General features: G+C 41.5%; 1 long non-coding RNA gene across 1 annotated transcript in view; it reads left to right on the top strand.

The window, feature by feature from the left end:
* Positions 1-263: 263 nt before the first annotated feature.
* LOC118534580 (uncharacterized) overlaps positions 264-11,296 on the top strand; it is a 569,730-nt gene continuing 558,697 nt past the window's right edge. The window contains exon 1 of the long non-coding RNA XR_013441946.1: positions 264-359. This is a non-coding gene — a long non-coding RNA (uncharacterized LOC118534580). The remainder of the gene's footprint in view (positions 360-11,296) is intronic.

Genomic DNA, 11,296 nt, shown 5'->3' with positions numbered 1-11,296 from the left:
AGGAAATATTACAATATCTTGACGACTAGTCTGAGTATCATCTCTGTATACAGGTGATGGCTGAAGCCATGGGTAGTGTGGTCAACAGCGTAATGAGACAGAGCATTAGATTAAACAGGATGATGTGACCAATATTTAACCACTTTTGGCCTACACAAAGCATAATTTCATATGCTTCAACCTAAGCCACAATGAGACAAAAAAAGTCTAAAATAGATATCAAAATTAGATTAACAGAGAGGCAAACAAGAGGAGCCCCCAAAGGAAATTGAAAGGGAAGATTACATGGAAGGCAAAGGAGGAACTCAGGAGAGGAAGGAAGCCAGCAAAGGTCTTGAAAACCACGTCAGAGAGTTCAGGTAAGTTGATAACTGCTGGTCTTTTGTATTTGGCCACCAAGAGGTGACCTATATGAGTTCCATTTTGAGGAAATGGTCAGGGCAAAAATCATGTGTCAGAGGCTTATGAAGTTCTCACTGGAAAGTGAGAACTTTCCTCTAAACTCATCTTGAGTTTAGAGTATTTCCCTTTGCCTGGTGGTAAGGGGAGGAAATGTAATTGATTTGGAAGTAGAGTTAGGGGTAGATTATGTTTTTTAAGGTGAGAAAGACCTGCCCACATTTATGTGAGAAATGGAAAGATAATATTTAAAGATCCTTTGGCGTGATGTTGTAAGATGGTGAAAGGTCAGATGGTGTTGCAAAGGTCAGATGGTGAGTGGAAAGAGCAAAATCCTGGGGTCAGGTGCTGGGGGTTCTTGTCCCAGCTTTTCTGGTCTTGAGGGCCAGTCTGGTCACGTTGTAGCAAATCTGTCTTGGTCAACAGTGGTTCTCAGCTTGATTGCACAGTAGGATGACTGGGAGGTATTTAAAATTCTCCAGGCTCACGTCTCACCCCAGACCCATGACATCAGAATCTCTGGGTGCGCCTAGGCTGCAGCATCCTTTTTGAGCTCCTACTTTATTCCCTGGGCATTTAAGATTAAGCAAAACTCCTTTAGGAAATTGTCCTTTATCTCCTATTGCCTCAGCTTTGGTGATTTAGTCCCCAAACGTTCACTAGCCTTAGCACCAGTGGCTTCCCATGACAATATGGCTGTTGCAGAACCTCTCCCAGGGAAGTGATGCTCAGCCTTAGCCATGTATTAGAATCACCTGGGGGTGCTTATAAAATGCTGATGTCTGGGCCTCACCACAGAGACTCTGATGTAATTGGTCTGGGATGTTGTTATGGGTTGAACTGTGTCTCCCCCCACCCCTCCCAAAGATATGTTCAAGTCCTAATCCCCAGTACCTCAGAATGTGACCTTTGGAATTTGGAAATAGGATCTGTAAAGAGGTGACCAAATTTAACTAAAGTCATTAGCATGAACCCCAATCTAATCTGACTAGTGTCCTTATAAAAAGGGGAAATTTGAATACAAAGACTTGTACAGAGAGATTATGTGAAGAGAAATAAGGGAAATGCCATGGCAAGATTAGGATGGTGTCAGGTTGCCTCAAGACAAGAACATCCGGGCTACTAGCAGCTAGAAGAGGCAAGGAGGGATTTTCCATCCACGTGTCAGAGGGAGCATGGCTGATATGCACATTTGGCCTTCTAGTCTCTGGAGCTGTGAGATAATACATTTCTGTTGTGATAAGCCACTTAGGTTGTGGTACTTTGTTATAGCAGGCCTAGGAAATTAACATAGACCGTCTTGAATAGAAGCAGTTTTAAAAGTGGCCCAGATGATTCTAATGTGCCATGACTGGCATTCTTAACTATTAAAGGAAATAAATGTATAGCGGGTATAACCTAGTAGAAAATGTCAAAATCAGTTTAGGAGCCATGCAAACATAATTATCACAAGTATAATATTTAAAATATAGTAATCTGCGGGGTAATTTTAATGCCTAGTTATATATTTCTTCCTAACTTGGGGCTTTGCATTGTAAAAGAGACATTTGCTGTCTTGCTCCTCTGCAATTTTTAGTCTAATTTCAAACCTTGAGTGATGAGAATCTGGATTTCTACTTCATGTGTGCTTTGCAGGTCTCCTCATGGCATATCTTTTATTTTTCATGCCTAAGGGCACTGACTTGCACCTATCCCTATTGGACTTTATCCTGTTCATTTATAATGTAACATTTCTTCAATTTGTCAAAGTTACTTAGAATTCTGATCCTGCAGTCCAACATTCTAATTTCTATTACTCAAGGAGAGTCCCCAGGACAATTGAATTAAGACTTATATGAACAGGAGGAGGAATCAATTTCGAGAAGATCAGATAATGGAAGGTTTATTATATTATGTACTGCATTAAAGTGTAAAGATGTATGAAAGATAAATGGTCAATGCATGAATTATACAAAGAATTCCTTAAACGAGCCTGTGAGATCAGGCCCTGTCCAGGCATAGTGTGAGATATAGAATCTTGTCACTGTCATTCAAAATGAGGTACACAGGCCAGCAGCTTCAGCATCACCTTGGAGCTGGCTAGAAACGAAGCATCTCAGACTCCGTCCCAGAACTACTGAATTCGAATCTGCATTTTTACAGGGTCTCCAGGCGAAGCACGTGCATGTTAAATTTTCAGACACCCTGATGTAGCTGTGTCTCCTGCCTTAAAGAGCCCACCGAGTAGGCTGGTTGAGGAGGCAAGATACAAATGTGGTAAATCAGTGCTTCTCAAAGCATGGTCTGGAGGACCACCTATATTTGAGTGACCTTCAGGGCGTGGTAAAAGGAAGGATGTACATTTGACCCCTTCATAGACCAACTCAATTTGAATCTTTGGAGGTGGGACTCAGGAATTTGCATTTTTGATAAGTTCCGTAGATGACTTGGATGCACATTAAAGTCGAAGAGTAACTGTCCCAGAACAATAGAAATTAATTTCGCCTCCATACATCTGAGGAATATGACACCCTTCTGTTAATAACAGCTGTGCATGATGGCAGTGTCATGGAGGTGGCAGCTACTCTTTCCTAGAGCAGTGTCATTGAAGGATGGCCTGCAGATCAATAGCATGGATGTCCCCTGCGAGCTTGTTAGGAATGCAGAATTTCAGACTTAACCCTGTATCTACTGGTATGGGCTGAATCGTTTTCCCCCGCAAATTCATATTTGAAGTTCTAATCCCCAGTACCTCAGAATGTAACCATATTTGAAGATAAGGAAATAAAAGAGGTCATGAAATTAAAATGAGATCTTTAGGGTGAGCCCTAATCCAACATGACTGGTGTCCTTAGGGGAAGAGGCCATTGGGACACATATATGTGCACATAGAGGGGAGACCATGTGAAGATAGAGGGAGGCGACAACTATCCATAAGCCAAGGAAAGACGCCTCAGAAAAAATCAACCCTGTTGACTGGGGGATCATGGACTTTTAGCTTCTGGAATGGTGAGAAAATACATTTTTGTTGTCTGAGTCATCCAGTCTGTGGTACTCTGTGGCCCTAGCAGACTAATATACTAATTATATTAGGATCTGATTTTTTTTTTAAAGATTTTATTTTTTAAGTAATCTCTACACCCAATGTGGGGCTTAAACTCACAACCTGGAGATCAAGAGTCACATGCTCTACCGACTGAGCCAGTGGGGTGCCCTGAGAATCTGAATTTTTAACAAGATTCATAGGTGATTTGGGTGTATAAGAAGGTTTGAGAAGTACTAGTCTAGGACAGTGGTTCTCAAACTTTACAGCACATCAGAGTTACCTTGAGAGCTTGTTAAAATAACAGAGTGCTGGGCCCTGTTATAGAGATTGATTTGCTTGTCCTGGGGTGGGGCCAGAAAAGTCTGCATTTCTAACATGCTCCCAGGTGATGCCAAGGCTATTGGTCTGTTGACCACACTTGGGTGGTACAATTGGGACCAGCAGCATCAGCTTCACCTGGTAATTATTAGAAAAGCAAATTTGGAGTCTGCCCTCCCCCCAAGACTTGCTGAATCAGAGATTTGAGGGCTGGGCCCAGCAGGGTGATTCTTTTTTTTTTTTTTTAATTTTTTATTGTTATGTTAATCCCCATACATTACATCATTAGTTTTAGATATAGTGTTCCATGATTCATTGTTTGTGCATAACACCCAGTGCTCCATGCAGAACGTGCCCTCCTCAATACCCATCACCAGGCTAACCCATCCTCCCACCCCCCTCCCCTCTAGAATCCTCAGTTTGTTTTTCAGAGTCCATCATCTCTCATGATTCTTCTCCCCCTCCGATTTCCCCCCCCTTCATTCTTCCCCTCCTGCTACATTCTTCTTCTTCTTTTTTTCTTTCTTAACATATATTGCATTATTTGTTTCAGAGGTACAGATCTGAGATTCAACAGTCTTGCACAATTCACAGCGCTTACCAGAACACATACCCTCCCCAGTGTCCATCACCCAGTCACCCCATCCCTCCCACCCCACCCCCCACTCCAGCAACCCTCAGTTTGTTTCCTGAGATTAAGAATTCCTCATATCAGTGAGGTCATATGACACATGGCTTTCTCTGTTTGACTTATTTCGCTCAGCATAATACCCTCCAGTTCCATCCACGTCGTTGCAAATGGCAAGATCTCATTCCTTTTGATGGCTGCATAATATTCCATTGTATATATATACCGCATCTTCTTTATCCATTCATCCGTTGATGGACATCTTGGCTCCTTCCACAGTTTGGCTATTGTGGACATCCAGCAGGGTGATTCTGAAGCTTGAGTTCGAGAATTGGTGGTCGAGCGCTCAACAAAATCTAGGCAAAAGGGCCATGAATAGTTTGAAACACTCCCTTACCTCCAGGTGATTATTTTGATGTTTTTCTAAAGGCATGTTTTCACCCTTCCAGCTAAGAATCCCTGCCAGGCAATGATTCTGGCAATAACCGAAGCAGTGGTTCTTAAACTTGAAAGTGCATCAAATCCCCTGATTGTTGGGCCCAGCCTCCAATTTATGATTTGCTTGGGTGAGGGGAATATTCCAGAACTTGTGTCTCTTAACAAATTCTCACTTGGTGCTTATGCTTCTTGTTCAGGGACAACATTTTGACAAACATTAAACTTGGGGCTTGCAAAATACTGTGATATGGGTCAGATCTTGATATCACTGATATGGCAGACAGTATTGGTTGGCCAACCAAACACTCATTCTGGAGTCATTTTTCCCATGGCTTTATGCAATATAGGGCCTAAGAAAAGGTAAGTGTCCACTTTCTCAGACTAGTCTACAGCCGGGAGTGAGCATGTGGTACTCTGACAAAATTCTAGCCATTGGGGTCTGCGAGGGGTGTGGGGCAATTCTGGAAAGGTTATTGCTCTACCCTAATAGCACATCCGGCACTGCATTTTTCCCTTCTCTGGCTCAGAACACAGAGACGATGCCTGGAACTGAAGCAGCCTTGTTGGGACCAGAAGCATACATATGAAAAGTCAAAGGGCCAACAAAATAAAAGTGGCAAAGTGGCCAGTTAGAAACACAGAACCAGTGCTAAAAACCTCTACCTTCAGAGGCTGCATTATGTGGGATAACGGTCTATTGCTTAAGCCACAGTGAATTGAGTTTTCTGTTCCTTATAGCCAAAACCACTTCTAACGGATAACAAACCATCTGTATAATTAAAACAAACAAACAGACAAACAAAAAACAAGTGGCCTGAGGTTACCAGACTTTATTCTCTTAAGTTAGAACATAAAAACAAAACAAAAACCCAATAACAAAAGAAAACTATAAAACTACCACATAGCACCGTCATAATGGTTTATAATAAAGGGCATTTTAACGTACACGAAAAAGGTAGAAAAATTTAATTAACTAAATCTAGCTTTTGAAAACAGCTTTATTCTTCATTTTGATGAAGATAAGTGTAAAGTTGCCAGAGATCTCCAGACATCTCCAGACCAACATTTGGTAGTTACTAGCAGACAGTGGACACCTTACATTATCTCCTTAATGAGCTATAGTTCAGGCAAATAGATGTTCATTTGTTGAATAGTCTGTTTAGTTTATATCAGTAATCATTAATAAGTGAAGCTCATTTAGCATTTCATAAGTATGTTTGAACTTGGCTATATCTTTGTGGCTCATACGAGGACTCTTAGTAAACACCTTCCTATAGAATTCCTTTGATCAGTTCATAAATTGCTCTCACCTGCTGCATCCTGATACATGTGTCTATATAGAAGCACACATACACATGGTTAACTGTCAGCAATGAAAAATGAAGCAAAGGTAGGGCCAGAGAAAGACTCAAAAATGGCGTGTGTATCTTAAAATAATCCCTTACAGATGCACTCATAGCTGAGAAACTGCTTTGCTCAAACCTAAATCCAGCCTGAGGTTTTTTTTTTTTGTTACAAAATAATTAGTCTCTGAGTCAGCTTTTAATCTTATGTTAATGAGACCCCCTACAGCCTTGGCTCATACCTTCAAATTAGAGATTGATCTATAATTAACAAGGCTTATAATGCCAGTACCTGAGACAAAAGAGATCTCTGGGTGGCTGGGAAGAGAGAGCAGAGAAGTGTAGTAAGGGCATTTACAGTTGCATTCATGCCCCATACCGACTTGGCTCCTGGTGACAGAATGAAGCAGGTGTCTCTGGGTAAGAAGTCTGATGGCTCAAGCTTATCTGACAAGAGAAGCAGCTACGCTGCCCCTCGGAGATCTTAGGTGGGACTATGGGTGCTGCATCTAGTTTCCGTCCTTAGCAAGAGCATCCTCTTCATGTGCCCCTGGTCCACCCCTGCATGAGGTTTCCACCCTGGCTTAAGAAATGTGCTTTGAACTGCCTACAACTTCTGAGAAAAGCACCAGGGCAAGGAATCATTTGTTTTTTTCCAGCTATTTTTGGAGCCATGTGACTTCTCTACACTAGCTTTACAGCTTCAAAATTCCCAGTGATTGGAGGAGAGGAACACTTGCTGATTAATTAAAATCTAATTTTCTATTCTATCATAATTGCAGCAGCAGAGAAAAAAAAAAGTAAGACTTATTATTCCAAAAATGAAAATGATCCCCGGACAGTTTGGGCTTATTATGAGCTCTGTGTTACAATTTGTTTTAAATTGAATCAATAGAATAAACATGGAAATGAGCTCTGTGAAATCATTTATTTTTAAAGGATTTAAATGAAAGCCTGCATCATTTTGGTTAAAATTTTTTAGACTCCACCGGGATAGACCTCTTGATAAAGACAAAGGAAAGAAGAGGGCTTTAGGCTCTGTGGTAGATATGGGACAACCCTTGGGGACTGCCAGTGTATGGTTTTCTGACTGTGATTTCTAACCATGTTTAAGACACCACAGTGGTTCCCGTTAGCTCAAGAGATGATGCGAAATTGTCCCCCAACACGCAGAAATCTCAAAACACAATTGATTTCAGTTCACTTGGAATTTTTCCACTGTGTAACACTGGAGAGTTGAGGCGGCTGCCTGAAATGTGCAGCAAAGCACTAGAGAGGCTGGGCGTCTCTGTGCCCTGACTTGGTTCTAGCATGTGGGCTGGGTGTGAAGGGCATCAGTGTGAGAGGTGGTGACCTGGCACCTGGGGATTAGAGCTGGCTCTCCCAATGTAATTACTTGGTTCACTGGTTCTAATGGGAAGGAGGAGTTGATTTTTTACTTCACTTTCTGCTGAGTCTTCACGTCACCCGCGAAGTTGTATCGCCTCTAGCTGGGGGTGGGGGCGCAGAGAGGGGGATGATTAGTGGGGGACACCTGGGGAATTTAAAATTTGCACTTCATAAATGTCCTGTATAAATGGGTGAAGTACCATTAGTGCTAAATGTAACAAAGTAGGTTACACAATTATATACATATGTATATACACACACATATATATATTTATATTTATACAAAATTTGTTTATATTTATATTACATATTTATATATTCTGTATATTTATATATTTATAGTATATATTAACACTTCTATCTGCATATATGCATATATTTTATGTAAAATATATTTATAATATATACATATATATGTACATTTATGTTTTGAAATGTTTTAAAAATATATATATTGCATGTATCATGTCATATATATGGTATCTGTGTATACGCATCTGTAATGTATACCATAGGTGTCTATGCATGTTTATATTTTTATATATAACATATAAACATGTATATATATTGATATTTACAAAAATGTGTCATATATATAGGCATGTGTATATGTCTTTATATCTTGATAGGATCTAGAATATACACCAAAATATCAAATGGATAAAATGGTCATATCTGATAAGTGGGATTGTGGATAATTTTTATTTTCTTGTGTCTTTCTGTAGTCTCTAAATATTCTATGACTATAAAGTATTGCTTTTGCAACCACAGGAAAGTCAATAAAAGGAAAGAGAGAGAAGCTTTCCTGCATGTTGGTTGTACACATCCTCAGGACAATTCTTTTCCTGCTGTGATGAGTGAGGGTTCCTGGTTCCCCTAATCATGGATCCCTTTCTTTATCTCTGTTGTCTGTATCCTCTGGGACGAAGGAGCATCGTTTCAGGCCACGTGGGTTTGGACGGCTCTAGAATTTGTCCCTCTCCTCCTTCCCTTCCTCCTGGCATGCATAAACTCACTCATCTGATATGATCACAGAGAATCTCCAGGGTCCCTCAAATGTTCCTGTTCTTTGTTTTCACTGATGCTCGTATGATTTGTCATATACATATCTTCCTTCCCTTATTCCTTCACAGCAGACAGGGTGTAAATGAAGCTGTAGTAAATATACACATGTGGGCTCCTGGGTGGCTCAGTCAGTTAAGCATCTGACTCTTGATTTCAGCTCAGGTCATGATCTCAGCGTTGTGGGATCGAGCCCCCGTTGGGATCTGCGCTCAGCATGGAGTTTGCTTGAGATTCTCTCCCTCCCACTGTCCCTCCCCTTTCTTGTGCTCTCTAAATAAATAAATAACCCAGAGAACAAATAATCCAATCAAGAAATGGGCAGTAGACATGAACAGACATTTCTGCAAAGAAGACATCCAAATGGCCAACAGACACATGAAAAAGTGCTCAACATCACTCAGCATCAGGGAAATCCAAATCAAAACCTCAATGAGATACCACCTCACACCAGTCAGAATGGCTAAAATTAACAAGTCAGGAAACGACAGATGTTGGCAAGAATGCAGAGAAAGGGGAACCCTCCTACATTGTTGGTAGGAATGCAAGCTGGTGCAGCCACTCTGGAAAACAGTGTGGAGGTTCCTCAAAAAGTTGAAAATAGAGCTACCCTACGACCCAGCAATTGCACTACTGGGTATTTACCCCAAAGATACAAATGTAGTGATCCGAAGGGGCACCTGCACCCTGATGTTTATAGCAGCAATGTCCACAATAGCCAAACTATGGAAGGAGCCACGATGTCCATCAACAGATGAATGGATAAAGAAGAAGTGGTATATATATACAATGGAATATTATGCAGTCATCAAAAAACTGAAATCTTGCCATTTGCAATGACATGGATGGAACTGGAGGGTATTATGCTAAGCGAAATAAGTCAATCAGAGAAAGACAATTATCATATATTCTCACTGATATGAGGAATTTGAGAAACAAGACAGAGGATCATAGGGGAAGGGAGGGAAAAATGAAACAAGACGAAACCAGAGAGGGAGACAAACCATAAGAGACTCTTAATCTCAGGAAACAAACTGAGGGTTGCTGGAGTGGAGGGAGGTGGGAGGGATGGAGTGGCTGAGTGATGGACATTGGGCAGGGTATGTGTTGTGAGCACTGTGAATTGTGTAAGACTGATGAATCACAGACCTGTACCCCTGAAACAAATAATACATTGTATGTGAATAAAATAAATAAACAAACAAATATCTTTTAAAGAATATACACATGTTAAGCACAAGCTCTAGCCCAGTACTCTCATGAGTATGAGATCTGGGAGGGCTTGCTGAAACACTGTATTTCTGATTCAGTAGGTGTGACGGGGGCCGGAGGAACTGCATTTCTAACAAGCCCCAGGCAATGCCCAGGCTGCTGGCCTCTGGGCCACCCTTTGAGAGGCCAAGTCTAATGGCCCCCAAGGTGTAGACCCCACAGCAGGAGTAGCAGTAGCAGCAACAGTGAATTTGTTAGAATCACAGGCTTTCAGACTCCATCCCAGAGGTGTTGAGTCAGGATTTGTGTTTTTGAACAGGTTCCCAGGGTATTCAAGTGCACATGAAAAAGAGGCACGGGGATAGGTACGAGCAAGAAAGACAGGGGCTTTTGAAGGCAACTAAGAGGCACATTGAGCTGAGAGGCTCTGGCTATCCTCCTCTCCCAGGTACCTGGCCAAAGTCACCATGTCCTAAGCACCCGAGGGAGGGGATGCATTTCCAGGAGTAGAGAAACAAGTTGCTAGGTCTGAGGCATAAAATCAGAATGCTGATATATTAATTTACAGAGAAAAATAAAAATGGTGAGAGAGGAGGCATAGGGCCACCTATGGGTTGCCTCCCAGAAAAGGCAGGTGACATGGGAAATGCATTCAGCCTCAGCACGTGCACAGATGGGCAAGGGCTCTAGCAGTGAGGACCTTCTGTGTGAAGGGGAAGTTCTAGGGCATCCTCTTTGCTACTCTCCACTGGGATGGGAATAGGCAGTCTTTACTCTCTGACTCTGTTACTTTAAACATTCTTTAGAGAGGTGAATACTTCAGTTAGGTCACCCATTATGCCTTTTTAAAAAATGATTTTGTATATTTCTGCTCTGACTCCTTATTTCAAAGTTTAACTATTAGTGGACAATTCTGTTTCCTTTAATTCAAAGTTCCTTGCATTTACCAGAGAGCAGGCTTTGTATGATCCTCACAGATTGCTCAGTGATGTTTTATGTAATTTGGGTTTTTTTTTTTTCCTCACTCAAAACAAGCTGATAAAATAGAAATTATTATCCTTACTTTTCAAACAAAAAATTGAAGCCAGAGAGGTTGTTGTGGGTTGAATCGTGTGTCCTAAAGTGCTATGTTGACATTCTAACCCCCCGGTACCTGTCCTTGTGACCTTATTTGGAAATAGGGTCTTTGCAGATGTAATCAAGTTATGATGAGGTCACTAGGGTGGGCCCTTACTCCAGTAGGACCGCTGTCCTTATAAGAAGAGGAGAATGCCAGGTGAAGACAGAGACACACAGGGAGGACCCCATGTGAGGACAGAGGCAGAGACTGGGCTGATGCATCTGCAAGTCAAAGGATGCCAAGGATTGAAGACCACACCAGAAGTTAGGATGTGTCAAGGAAGGGTTCCACCAGAGTCTTAGAGGGAACATAACCCTGCTGACACCTTGATTTTGGTGATACCTTGATGACACCAGAATTGT

The sequence above is a fragment of the Halichoerus grypus genome, chromosome 10 (assembly GCF_964656455.1).
Source record: "Halichoerus grypus chromosome 10, mHalGry1.hap1.1, whole genome shotgun sequence".
NCBI lineage: Eukaryota > Metazoa > Chordata > Mammalia > Carnivora > Phocidae > Halichoerus > Halichoerus grypus.
This window is presented reverse-complemented; position numbering and strand designations above follow the sequence as displayed.